This window comes from Acipenser ruthenus, chromosome 55, assembly GCF_902713425.1.
Source record: "Acipenser ruthenus chromosome 55, fAciRut3.2 maternal haplotype, whole genome shotgun sequence".
In the NCBI taxonomy this organism is placed as follows: domain Eukaryota; kingdom Metazoa; phylum Chordata; class Actinopteri; order Acipenseriformes; family Acipenseridae; genus Acipenser; species Acipenser ruthenus.
The window spans coordinates 5,352,322-5,366,971 of record NC_081243.1 but is presented as its reverse complement, the minus strand read 5'-3'; the positions used below and the strand labels follow the sequence as shown (position 1 = coordinate 5,366,971).

Genomic DNA, 14,650 nt, shown 5'->3' with positions numbered 1-14,650 from the left:
CACAATTGAGAATTGAGCCTGGGCACAGCCAGTATGCAAGCAAGCTACAGCAATAAAAACGAAGCCAAACCAAATAATACTGTAACGAGCGGTGGTCTCCGTCTCCTCTCAAACGAACAGACAGCAGACAGGTAGTGAAATCAACTCGAATTTATTTATTTTAAACAAACCCTAAAGGTCCCTATCGGCTAAGAACCACGCCAATAAAATGACAACTCTCTGTTTATGTTATCTCCCTTTCAGTTTCTCTATCTCTCTGCTCACACTGCCGCTTCCATCTCTCTCTCTCTCTCTCTCTCTCTCTCTCTCTCTCTCTCTCTCTCTCTCTCTCTCAACCACACACTACTCTTCTCCTTCTCCCCTCGACTATGGAGGATAATTTGTGCCAAAATTAAAAAATAAATAAATATAAAACTAAATAAATTAGTAGCGTCTGCCATTAAATAAATAATAATATACACATACGTACATTACTCTCATTTGGTGTATATTTTCAAACTGTACATTTACAGTCTAGTAAGAGCTATGGAATTACAATCAATTGTGTTTGTAGTAAACTGTGAGGCATGGAGGAGAGCAAAAAACAAAAAAAATCACCAGAAAGAGATAAATAAGTCCCTGGGGTTCCAAGGCCTAATGATTGCCTCCCCTCCACCAGGCACTTCAGTGTAGAGGAGAAACAAGCGCAATAATCATTATATTAAATTATGTAACAGACAGGCATTTTTAATTGAAAAATCAAGAGTTTGATTTTTCAATTAAAAATGAGAACACGGTCTACAGGGTGTCAAGACAATGCATGTTAAAAATAACAACAACAACAATAATCATCATTTGGAGTCACATGCTCTCAATCCCATAGGGACCAACTACTTTCTATACTGTACATTTATAATGTGATCACCTTAAAGACCTGGTTGTTGTTGTCTGAACCAAAATAATTCCTGTCCCCATTATTTAAATAAATCATGTAAAGATTGTTATTCGAAACATTACTTCTCTGTGTAGTTCTTGGTTCAGTCACATCTTCAGCTTCTTGCAGTGGTCCATTTCTGCTTAATGAAGCGTGCCTCTTAAGACTACAAACATGCATTAGTGTTGGTTGTGTGTGTGTGTGTGTGTATGATAAATATATTTGTTGTACTTGCTTCTGTTCCGTTAATGTCTGTAGTGCCAATCAGTATTAACAGGGATTGACTGCTTTCAAATGTTGCTTTTGCATGATAATGTACTACTAACATTTTATTTTACTTCATATATTACATGTATGTGTGTGCATTTGTTCATATGTACAGGGTATCTGACTTCTACACAGCAGTGGAGGATAGCGAACTTGACAGCATTGTAACTGAAATTCAGTGCAACTTTCCAAATTCTGGATACAAGATGATGCTTGGGTATCTGCATGGATGAGGAATCAGGATTCAGTGTAAAGTATTTCACCTTCTCTATCCTATAGAAACAAAGGCAATTTAGTATGCTGTAATCTCAAAATAGTGATAGGAAAGTAAAACTGTCACCAGGGAGAGTAAATAGCTCAAGCTAGCATATTACATTTTGAAGTTTTGGCCGTGCCACCTGAAGCATTGGGGATTCTTTCCTATACCAACCAAAATGTGTTTCTCATTGTTTTCTGTTGGTACACATTACATGGTACTGTTCTAGAATATTCAGCTGCCTTTACTTTTTAATCACTCTGTATTTAAACCTACAGTATGTTGATTGTAGTTAATATTTCTAATAAACTGCATACATAGTTATGTAATTTTGAAGTCTTGGACCAATACAATTACAGTTGAACTTTGACATTAATAACGTTCTTTCATATTTTGTTTCTGATTTTAAAAGCATTACGTATTCAAGAATCCATGAGACGAACTGACCCTGAAGGAGTTGTGCTGCGTGCATTGTCCTTAAACACTATAAGAAGATGGGCATACAGTGTCCCTGCACCAAACTGCCTTTGGCACATTGATGGGAACCACAAACTTATCAGGTATGGTGTAACTAGCAACATAATTAAACCTTTATATTGTCTGTAAGTTTAATGACTAGTAATATCGCAGCTAAACCAAAAATTATAATAAAAAAATCCTCGTCAGAGCCAGTGACGCTGCTGAGAGCATAAAACAACCTGTTACTGACAGACGCTATTTTGTTCTAAGTTACTGCAAAAGACTGCAGTGACTTCATTTAAAACCTGATGTTTTTCTGTACGTGTGTATAACACCATATATATTAGTATGCACAATGTATATACACACAGTGCCTTGCAAAAGTATTCAGACCCCTGGCCAATTCTCTCATATTACTGAATTACAAATGGTACATTGAAATTTTGTTCTGTTTGATATTTTATTTTAAAACACTGAAACTCAAAATCAATTATTGTAAGGTGACATTGGTGTTATGTTGGGAAATATATTTAAGAAAAATTAAAAACTGAAATATCTTGCTATCCCAGTAAGCTGTACAATCTGAATCAAACATACAGATGGGCTTCAGATAGTGCAGAGGAATTTAACGAGGCAATCAGTTCTACTAAAATAACTAACCTCATGAACACTTTCCTCAACACACAGTCCCAACCAAATGTGTCAGGACTAAATCTGGCAGTTAAATACATCAATAAGATATTTGAGAATGCAGCCACAATGGCAAATCTTAAAAAGAACAAAAAGAAAATACAGCAGAAGCAAAAACACAAACAAAGCTGGTTTGATGATGAGTGTAAATCTATTTGAACAAACCTAAGAAAATTATCCAATCAAAAACACCATCAACCACAAACCCAGATTTACGCCGGAGGTAATGCGAGACCCTCAAATTATTATTATTATTATTATTATTTATTTCTTAGCAGACGCCCTTATCCAGGGCGACTTACAATCGTAAGCAAATACATTTCAAGTGTTACAATACAAGTAATACAATAAGAGCAAGAAATACAATAAAATACAATAACTACAAACACACCCTGACACAGAAAAAACAAAAACACATCAACAAAACCCTCACTGACATAGAACAAGCTGTCTACAAAAACCAGTTCTGGGAAATGTGGAACAATTTAAACTCAACAAAAAAAACAAGAACTGACAATACAAAATGGAACAACCTGGGAAAATTATTTTGAAAACCTTTATAAAGATATCCCTCTAACAGATACACAAAATGAAACTAGAGAAAAACTTAACTTCCTAGAAAAATCAATTAAAGATAACCAAAATCCAATTGATGCTCCAATCACCCCACAAGAATTAACAAAGAAGCTCCAGGCACTTAAACCTGGAAAAGCCTGCGGCCCTGACAGCATCTGTACTGAGATGCTAAAACACAGCAGCCCTAAATTACAGGAGGCAATGCTTAAATTGTTCAACATAGTACTAAGTACTGGTTACTTCCCTGACATCTGGAACCAAGGGCTTATATCCCCAATTCACAAAAGTAGAGACAAATGTGCAACAAAAGGACAGATTTCTTCACTCAGGGGTGTGGGGTGAGATAGGGCTGCAGTCTGAGTCCAACACTGTTCAATATTTACATCAATGAGTTAGCAACGATGTTGGAACGGTCTGCAGCCCCTGGCCTCACATTACATGACACTGAAGTCAAGTTCCTGCTCTATGCAGATGACTTGGTCCTGCTGTCACCCACAGAACAGGTGCTGCAGCAGAGCCTGTCATTGCTGGAGCAGTACTGTCAGTCCTGGGCCCTGGCAGTAAACCTCAAAAAAGACCAATATAAATGATTTTTTTAAAAAAAAGCCAGATCTCAGGGAAACAGATATCACTTTACACTCGCAGTTTTAGCCTGGCAGTGAATGCACTAAAAGCAAAAGCACTCAGAGCTTTTTATGCCATCAAAAGAAGATTCTATAAAATTAATATACCTCTCAAAATCTGGCTAAAATTAATTGACAGTGTTATCCAGCCCATTGCGCTGTATGGTTGTGAGGTATGGGGTCCACTCAGTCAACAAGTCTACGCTAAATGCGACAAACACGCAATCGAGACCCTGCATGCTGAACTATACAAGAATACACTGCAGGTGCAAAGAAATACACCAAACCACGCATGCAGGGCAGAGTTAGGCCGATATCCAGCTCTTATTAATATAAAGAAAAGAGCACTCAAATTCTGGTTGCACCTTGAAAAAAGTGAACCTGACTCACTCCAGTACAAGGCCCTCCAGACCCAAGAGCTCAGCCCTGAAAAGAGTCCCCTATGCCAGCTGGCTTTGAAGCTCATCACACTGTCCCCAGAGTAAACCAAAAACTTCTATCTGGAACACTGGGACACAGAAATAAAATCCCAAAATAAACTTGATTGCTATCGGGCCCTAAAAAGAAACTACAGCCTAGCAGAGTATCTCTCCACTGTCAGAGATACGAAGCAGAGACAGATCCTGACCAAGTACAGGCTCAGTGACCACAGCCTGGCCATAGAGACAGACAGACACAGGCAGACCTGGCTGCCCAGAGAAGATCGGCTCTGTGGTCACTGCGAGACAGGAGAGGTGGAAACTGAGATGCACTTTCTCCTACACTGTATAAAATACAGCCATATCAGAGAGTCATTCTTCATTAAAATACAACAAAAATATCCTGTTTTCAGACAAATGGCAGACTCAGAGAAACTTGCTGTCCTCCTAGGGGAGGGACACACAGCTCCATTGGCTGCCAAATATGTAGCCACCTGCCACAACCTGAGGGGCACGCAGTGACACGGCACAATTTAACAATTTAATAGTTTCAACATTATTATTTCAATATTTATTCAAATTCTGTATTATTATTATTATTATTTATCTTTTTATATTTATTTTGTTACCATGGTTCCTTGTTTGTATATATATGCATCTGTTCATAATATGTACTGTATGTAATTGCTTTGGCAACACTGTGGAAAATAAGTCATGCCAATAAAGCACTTTGAATTGAAAATTGAATTGATAAATAGATATACACATAAGTTTTTTGTATATATATATATATATATATATATATATATATATATGTTTAAAGGTGGCGTATAGTAATCCACGGAGGAATAGATGGATTTAGTCGGCTGAATGTCTTTCTGAAAGCCTCCACCAACAATCGTGCTTCGACAGTCTGCTCTCATTTTCTTCAAGCTGTCCAAAGATTTGGCTTGCCTTCCCGTGTGAGAAGTGACAAAGGAGGAGAAAATAGAGAAGTTGCAAGTTTTATGGTCAGCACTAGAGGGACAGACAGAAACTCACACATAGCAGGGAGAAGTGTGCACAACCAAAGGTAAATGTAACAGATTTTACAGTGATTTATGGATATTTCTTATTTTTTAGTTTGTAATCGAACTCCTGACTTTTCCCTACAGGCAGCATTAAACAAAAAGCAGAAAAGGCGCTTTTGAGCTAAATAAACAGATTAAGGCCTCGACCAATTCAAAACATTGACCCACCCGCTAATCGCACATTCCAAACCCAGTATCAATGGCGGGTTCCTTCTGGGGTAGAAGGAATAACCTTCTGACAAACAAAAAAGCCGCCATCGGTACCAGGCTTGTAATTTATTATTTATTTTATCATGTATACTTGCATGCTTTTGGTATGTCATAGAATAAAGCAAAGAAGCTATGAAAAGAGATGAATTATTGCTTATTCTACAAAGATATTCTAAAATGGCCTGGACACATTTGTTGGTACCCCTTAGAAAAGATAATAAATAATTGGATTATAGTGATATTTCAAACTAATTAGTTTCTTTAAGTAGTAACACACATGTCTCCAATCTTGTAATCAGTCATTCAGCCTATTTAAATGGAGAAAAGTAGTCACTGTTTGGTATCATTGTGTGCACCACACTGAACATGGACCAGAGAAAGCAAAGGAGAGAGTTGTCTGAGGAGATCAGAAAGAAAATAATAGACAAGCATGGTAAAGGTAAAGGCTACAAGACCATCTCCAAGCAGCTTGATGTTCCTGTGACAACAGTTGCAAATATTATTAAGAAGTTTAATGTCCATGGAACTGTAGCCAACATCCCTGGGCGCGGCCGCAAGAGGAAAATCGACCCCAGATTGAACAGAAGGATAGTGCGAATGGTAGAAAAAGAACCAAGGATAACTGCCAAAGAGATACAAGCTGAACTCCAAGGTGAAGGTACGTCAGTTTCTGATCGCACCATCCGTCGCTTTTTGAGCGAAAGTGGGCTCCATGGAAGAAGACCCAGGAGGACTCCACTTTTGAAAGAAAAACATAAAAAAGCCAGACTGGAATTTGCTAAAATGCATATTGACAAGCCACAATCCTTCTGGGAGAATGTCCTTTGGACAGATGAGTCAAAACTGGAGCTTTTTGGCAAGTCACATCAGCTCTATGTTCACAGACGAAAAAATGAAGCTTTCAAAGAAAAGAACACCATAACTACAGTGAAACATGGAGGAGGCTCGGTTATGTTTTGGGGCTGCTCTGCTGCGCCTGGCACAGGGTGCCTTGAATCTGTGCAGGGCACAATGAAATCTCAAGACTATCAAGGCATTCTGGAGCGAAACGTACTGCCCAGTGTCAGAAAGCTCTGTCTCAGTCGCAGGTCATGGGTCCTCCAACAGGATAATGACTTAAAACACACAGCTAAAAGCACCCAAAAATGGATAAGAACAAAACATTGGACTATTCTGAAGTGGCCTTCTGTGAGTCCTGATCTGAATCCTGTCGAACATCTATGGAAAGAGCTGAAACTTGCAGTCTGGAGAAGGCACCCCTGAGACAGCTGGAGCAGTTTGCTCAGGAAGAGTAGGCCAAACTACCTGTTAACAGGTGCAGAAGTCTCACTGAGAGCTACAGAAAACGTTTGATTGCAGTGATTGCCTCTAAAGGTTGTGCAACAAAATATTAGGTTAGCGGTCCCATCATTTTTGTCCATGCCATTTTCATTTGTTTTATTATTTACAATATTATGTTGAATAAAAAATCAAAAGCAAAGTCTGATTTCTATTAATTATGGAATAAATAACGGTGGATGCCAATTACTTTTGTCAGTTTCAAATTATTTCAGAGAAAATTGTGCATTCTTCGTTTTTTGTGGAGGGGTACCAACAAATTTGAGCACGTCTGTGTATATATATATATATATATATATATATATATATATATATATATATATATATATATATATATGTGTATGCCAAATGCTCAGTGTTTGGTATTTGAGTTGAGTTAAAATTGCCAGAATTAGTTAAGAATCTGTATAAATAGTGTGACAGGAATGGCTCGCAGTGGTGACGTCAAACAAGTAAGTGTCGTGCTGGCTAATCCAGCACGTTTTAGCAATTGTTAATTTTCTTATTCTCCTTGCGCTCTTTCTCGCTCCGCTCTCCCGTACTCTCCTCAACACTCCCCCAAGTGCAGAGAGCTGCAGGTTTATATACTCTGGCCGAGGGATTAACTAGTTGGTAATTATCTTATTATCCCTCGGCCAGAGTCTGCACGCGTTTGGTAAGGATGCATGACTGTCAGCTAGTTAAATAATCAGTAGCTGATCAGCCATGCATCCTCACGGGGTTTTTAAATATAATAATAAAAGACGCGGCGCTTTTACCCGCGCCGCAAACAAAAATACAAATAATAATAAATAGGGGCGGGACACTCCGCCACAATAGCCATTCGAAAAGAAATTATTTTAAAGACTTTAATGGAAGAATAGCGAAAGACCAGGCCGGTCATACCCGATACTAACACAATGTATATATATTTTTTCACACACACAAACACACACACACATAGTGGGACAGAATGTGAGAGATAATGAGTGATGTATAGCACGCTTTTCATAGTTTTGTAACCACATGCTACATGTAACTAGAATTACCCTAAACCACAAAAGTTGAAATGAATGTGTACGTGCTGGCAAGCACAGGATGACCAAGACATTTTCTTAAGCAGCTGCACACTTGACTTGAGGTGAGAAGTCAAAGTGGGTGTATCTCACACTGTAAGACCGAGTGTTTAACTTTAAAACATTTATTTGTCACACTTTCCAAACACGTCACTGCGTTTATAATTCTAAATGTGTTTAGGATTTAAACATCCTGTGGTGTTTATTTTATAAACTCTTCTATTTTACTATACCCATGTACCGATGACAGTAATGTAACATCAATATTAATAAGCAGATGGGTTCATACCTTTATTGACATGCATTTGGTTCACTGCTACTTGTGGCCTTACACTGCTGGGACTGGTAACTGCTGCTGACTGGTAAGACTGGTGCCGATACTGCTGGGACTGGTGCTGACACTGCTGGGACTGGTGCTGACACTGTGACTCGTGCTTTGAACGAGTTTAGCACACAGTTTCTCACTCAATTCTAATATTATTTTGTCAATATAAATTGACGATAGGAAGTAGTACAGTACTTCAGGCAGGGGAAACCGGTCGCAGAGGTCCCGGTGCTGCCTAGCGCACAGGCCGGGTCGCTATACATGCAAATACACAGCCACTACACTATAATAAAACGCTAGGCTATGGCAGGTAGGTGATACTTGGACGAGCTGACTGTCCAGTTAAAGTGACGAGAAAAAAAAAAACCACACAACCAGCAATCCCGGTTTAGATACACATTTAACGTTATCATTAAAACAGGTACTTGGATTTTTGCTGTGCTGGCATCAAAACATTCTACATGCAAAAAAGATTTATCAAAACGTATTGCAGCTAAACAACAATATAAATGATAAATTCACTTAACATTGATTCTCACCAAGAGTTGGCTTCTTTAGAAAGAAATGTGTAATTGGTTGGTTTTTTCTCCGTTTCATGTTAGTGCTGCACTGTAAAACCAGAGTACAGAGTAACTTGGGAATCTGACTAATGAGAAATGTCTTTGTGGAGCGAATTTGACATACCGCAGTGTCTGTACAGCCCGAGATCACAGTAATGTGAGGAAATTAAAAATAATATTTATCTATCTCAATGTTATACTCTTAAAAAATAAAGTGGGTACGTTTTTTTATTATTATTTTGGTCTTCAAAATTGAGAATTGAGCCTGGGCACAGCCAATATGCAAGCAAGCTACAGCAATAAAAACGAAGCCAAACCAAATAATACTGTAACGAGCGGTGGTCTCCGTCTCCTCTCAAACGAACAGACAGCAGACAGGTAGTGAAATCAACTCGAATTGATTTATTCTAAACAAACCCTAAAGGTCCCTATCGGCTAAGAACCACGCCAATAAAATGACAACTCTCTGGTTTATTTTATCTCCCTTTCAGTTTCTCTATCTCTCTGCTCACACTGCCGCTTCCATCTCTCTCTCTCTCTCTCTCTCTCTCTCTCTCTCTCTCTCTCTCTCTCTCTCTCTCTCTCTCTCTCTCTCAACCACACACTACTCTTCTCCTTCCCCCCTCGACTATGGAGGATAATTTGTGCCAAAATAAAAAAATAAATAAATATAAAACTAAATAAATTAGTAGCGTCTGCCATTAAATAAATAATCATATACACATACGTACATTACTCTCATTTGGTGTATATTTACAAACTGTACATTTACAGTCTAGTAAGAGCTATGGAATTACAATCAATTGTGTTTGTAGTAAACTGTTAGGCATGGAGGAGAGCAAAAAACAAAAAAAATCACCAGAAAGAGATAAATAAGTCCCTGGGAGTCCAAGGCCTAATGATTGCCTCCCCTCCACCAGGCACTTCAGTGTAGAGGAGAAACAAGCGCAATAATCATTATATTAAATTATGTAACAGACAGGCATTTTTAATTGAAAAATCAAGAGTTTGATTTTTCAATTAAAAATGAGAACACGGTCTACAGGGTGTCAAGACAATGCATGTTAAAAATAACAACAACAACAATAATCATCATTTGGAGTCACATGCTCTCAATCCCATAGGGACCAACTACTTTCTATACTGTACATTTATAATGTGATCACCTTAAAGACCTGGTTGTTGTTGTCTGAGCCAAAATAATTCCTGTCCCCATTATTTAAATAAATCATGTAAAGATTGTTATTCGAAACATTACTTCTCTGTGTAGTTCTTGGTTCAGTCACATCTTCAGCTTCTTGCAGTGGTCCATTTCTGCTTAATGAAGCGTGCCTCTTAAGACTACAAACATGCATTAGTGTTGGTTGTGTGTGTGTGTGTGTGTATGATAAATATATTTGTTGTACTTGCTTCTGTTCCGTTAATGTCTGTAGTGCCAATCAGTATTAACAGGGATTGACTGCTTTCAAATGTTGCTTTTGCATGATAATGTACTACTAACATTTTATTTTACTTCATATATTACATGTATGTGTGTGCATTTGTTCATATGTACAGGGTATCTGACTTCTACACAGCAGTGGAGGATAGCGAACTTGACAGCATTGTAACTGAAATTCAGTGCAACTTTCCAAATTCTGGATACAAGATGATGCTTGGGTATCTGCATGGATGAGGAATCAGGATTCAATGTAAAGTATTTCGCCTTCTCTATCCTATAGAAACAAAGGCAATTTAGTATGCTGTAATCTCAAAATAGTGATAGGAAAGTAAAACTGTCACCAGGGAGAGTAAATAGCTCAAGCTAGCATATTACATTTTGAAGTTTTGGCCGGGCCACCTGAAGCATTGGGGATTCTTTCCTATACCAACCAAAATGTGTTTCTCATTGTTTTCTGTTGGTACACATTACATGGTACTGTTCTAGAATATTCAGCTGCCTTTACTTTTTAATCACTCTGTATTTAAACCTACAGTATGTTGATTGTAGTTAATATTTCTAATAAACTGCATACATAGTTATGTAATTTTGAAGTCTTGGACCAATACAATTACAGTTGAACTTTGACATTAATAACGTTCTTTCATATTTTGTTTCTGATTTTAAAAGCATTACGTATTCAAGAATCCATGAGACGAACTGACCCTGAAGGAGTTGTGCTGCGTGCATTGTCCTTAAACACTATAAGAAGATGGGCATACAGTGTCCCTGCACCAAACTGCCTTTGGCACATTGATGGGAACCACAAACTTATCAGGTATGGTGTAACCAGCAACATAATTAAACCTTTATATTGTCTGTAAGTTTAATGACTAGTAATATCGCAGCTAAACCAAAAATTATAATAAAAAAATCCTCGTCAGAGCCAGTGACGCTGCTGAGAGCATAAAACAACCTGTTACTGACAGACGCTATTTTGTTCTAAGTTACTGCAAAAGACTGCAGTGAAAAACCTGATGTTTTTCTGTACGTGTGTATAACACCATATATATTAGTATGCACAATGTATATACACACAGTGCCTTGCAAAAGTATTCAGACCCCTGGCCAATTCTCTCATATTACTGAATTACAAATGGTACATTGAAATTTTGTTCTGTTTGATATTTTATTTTAAAACACTGAAACTCAAAATCAATTATTGTAAGGTGACATTGGTGTTATGTTGGGAAATATATTTAAGAAAAATTAAAAACTGAAATATCTTGCTATCCCAGTAAGCTGTACAATCTGAATCAAACATACAGATGGGCTTCAGATAGTGCAGAGGAATTTAACGAGGCAATCAGTTCTACTAAAATAACTAACCTCATGAACACTTTCCTCAACACACAGTCCCAACCAAATGTGTCAGGACTAAATCTGGCAGTTAAATACATCAATAAGATATTTGAGAATGCAGCCACAATGGCAAATCTTAAAAAGAACAAAAAGAAAATACAGCAGAAGCAAAAACACAAACAAAGCTGGTTTGATGATGAGTGTAAATCTATTTGAACAAACCTAAGAAAATTATCCAATCAAAAACACCATCAACCACAAACCCAGATTTACGCCGGAGGTAATGCGAGACCCTCAAATTATTATTATTATTATTATTATTATTATTTATTTCTTAGCAGACGCCCTTATCCAGGGCGACTTACAATCGTAAGCAAATACATTTCAAGTGTTACAATACAAGTAATACAATAAGAGCAAGAAATACAATAAAATACAATAACTACAAACACACCCTGACACAGAAAAAACAAAAACACATCAACAAAACCCTCACTGACATAGAACAAGCTGTCTACAAAAACCAGTTCTGGGAAATGTGGAACAATTTAAACTCAACAAAAAAAACAAGAACTGACAATACAAAATGGAACAACCTGGGAAAATTATTTTGAAAACCTTTATAAAGATATCCCTCTAACAGATACACAAAATGAAACTAGAGAAAAACTTAACTTCCTAGAAAAATCAATTAAAGATAACCAAAATCCAATTGATGCTCCAATCACCCCACAAGAATTAACAAAGAAGCTCCAGGCACTTAAACCTGGAAAAGCCTGCGGCCCTGACAGCATCTGTACTGAGATGCTAAAACACAGCAGCCCTAAATTACAGGAGGCAATGCTTAAATTGTTCAACATAGTACTAAGTACTGGTTACTTCCCTGACATCTGGAACCAAGGGCTTATATCCCCAATTCACAAAAGTAGAGACAAATGTGCAACAAAAGGACAGATTTCTTCACTCAGGGGCGTGGGGTGAGATAGGGCTGCAGTCTGAGTCCAACACTGTTCAATATTTACATCAATGAGTTAGCAACGATGTTGGAACGGTCTGCAGCCCCTGGCCTCACATTACATGACACTGAAGTCAAGTTCCTGCTCTATGCAGATGACTTGGTCCTGCTGTCACCCACAGAACAGGTGCTGCAGCAGAGCCTGTCATTGCTGGAGCAGTACTGTCAGTCCTGGGCCCTGGCAGTAAACCTCAAAAAGACCAATATAAATGATTTTTTTTAAAAAAAGCCAGATCTCAGGGAAACAGATATCACTTTACACTCGCAGTTTTAGCCTGGCAGTGAATGCACTAAAAGCAAAAGCACTCAGAGCTTTTTATGCCATCAAAAGAAGATTTTATAAAATTAATATACCTCTCAAAATCTGGCTAAAATTAATTGACAGTGTTATCCAGCCCATTGCGCTGTATGGTTGTGAGGTATGGGGTCCACTCAGTCAACAAGTCTACGCTAAATGCGACAAACACGCAATCGAGACCCTGCATGCTGAACTATACAAGAATACACTGCAGGTGCAAAGAAATACACCAAACCACGCATGCAGGGCAGAGTTAGGCCGATATCCAGCTCTTATTAATATAAAGAAAAGAGCACTCAAATTCTGGTTGCACCTTGAAAAAAGTGAACCTGACTCACTCCAGTACAAGGCCCTCCAGACCCAAGAGCTCAGCCCTGAAAAGAGTCCCCTATGCCAGCTGGCTTTGAAGCTCATCACACTGTCCCCAGAGTAAACCAAAAACTTCTATCTGGAACACTGGGACACAGAAATAAAATCCCAAAATAAACTTGATTGCTATCGGGCCCTAAAAAGAAACTACAGCCTAGCAGATTATCTCTCCACTGTCAGAGATACGAAGCAGAGACAGATCCTGACCAAGTACAGGCTCAGTGACCACAGCCTGGCCATAGAGACAGACAGACACAGGCAGACCTGGCTGCCCAGAGAAGATCGGCTCTGTGGTCACTGCGAGACAGGAGAGGTGGAAACTGAGATGCACTTTCTCCTACACTGTATAAAATACAGCCATATCAGAGAGTCATTCTTCATTAAAATACAACAAAAATATCCTGTTTTCAGACAAATGGCAGACTCAGAGAAACTTGCTGTCCTCCTAGGGGAGGGACACACAGCTCCATTGGCTGCCAAATATGTAGCCACCTGCCACAACCTGAGGGGCACGCAGTGACACGGCACAATTTAACAATTTAATAGTTTCAACATTATTATTTCAATATTTATTCAAATTCTGTATTATTATTATTATTATTTATCTTTTTATATTTATTTTGTTACCATGGTTCCTTGTTTGTATATATATGCATCTGTTCATAATATGTACTGTATGTAATTGCTTTGGCAACACTGTGGAAAATAAGTCATGCCAATAAAGCACTTTGAATTGAAAATTGAATTGATAAATAGATATACACATAAGTTTTTTGTATATATATATATATATATGTTTAAAGGTGGCGTATAGTAATCCACGGAGGAGTAGATGGATTTAGTCGGCTGAATGTCTTTCTGAAAGCCTCCACCAACAATCGTGCTTCGACAGTCTGCTCTCATTTTCTTCAAGCTGTCCAAAGATTTGGCTTGCCTTCCCGTGTGAGAAGTGACAAAGGAGGAGAAAATAGAGAAGTTGCAAGTTTTATGGTCAGCACTAGAGGGACAGACAGAAACTCACACATAGCAGGGAGAAGTGTGCACAACCAAAGGTAAATGTAACAGATTTTACAGTGATTTATGGATATTTCTTATTTTTTAGTTTGTAATCGAACTCCTGACTTTTCCCTACAGGCAGCATTAAACAAAAAGCAGAAAAGGCGCTTTTGAGCTAAATAAACAGATTAAGGCCTCGACCAATTCAAAACATTGACCCACCCGCTAATCGCACATTCCAAACCCAGTATCAATGGCGGGTTCCTTCTGGGGTAGAAGGAATAACCTTCTGACAAACAAAAAAGCCGCCATCGGTACCAGGCTTGTAATTTATTATTTATTTTATCATGTATACTTGCATGCTTTTGGTATGTCATAGAATAAAGCAAAGAAGCTATGAAAAGAGATGAATTATTGCTTATTCTACAA

At 38.1% G+C, this 14,650-nt stretch overlaps 1 long non-coding RNA gene across 1 annotated transcript; it reads left to right on the top strand.

The window, feature by feature from the left end:
* Positions 1-1,837: 1,837 nt before the first annotated feature.
* Positions 1,838-14,310, top strand: LOC131723395 (uncharacterized). Its single transcript, XR_009320257.1, has 4 exons — positions 1,838-1,996; positions 10,319-10,452; positions 10,872-11,019; positions 14,139-14,310. It is a non-coding gene; the product is annotated as an uncharacterized LOC131723395 (long non-coding RNA).
* The last annotated feature ends 340 nt before the right edge of the window (positions 14,311-14,650 follow it).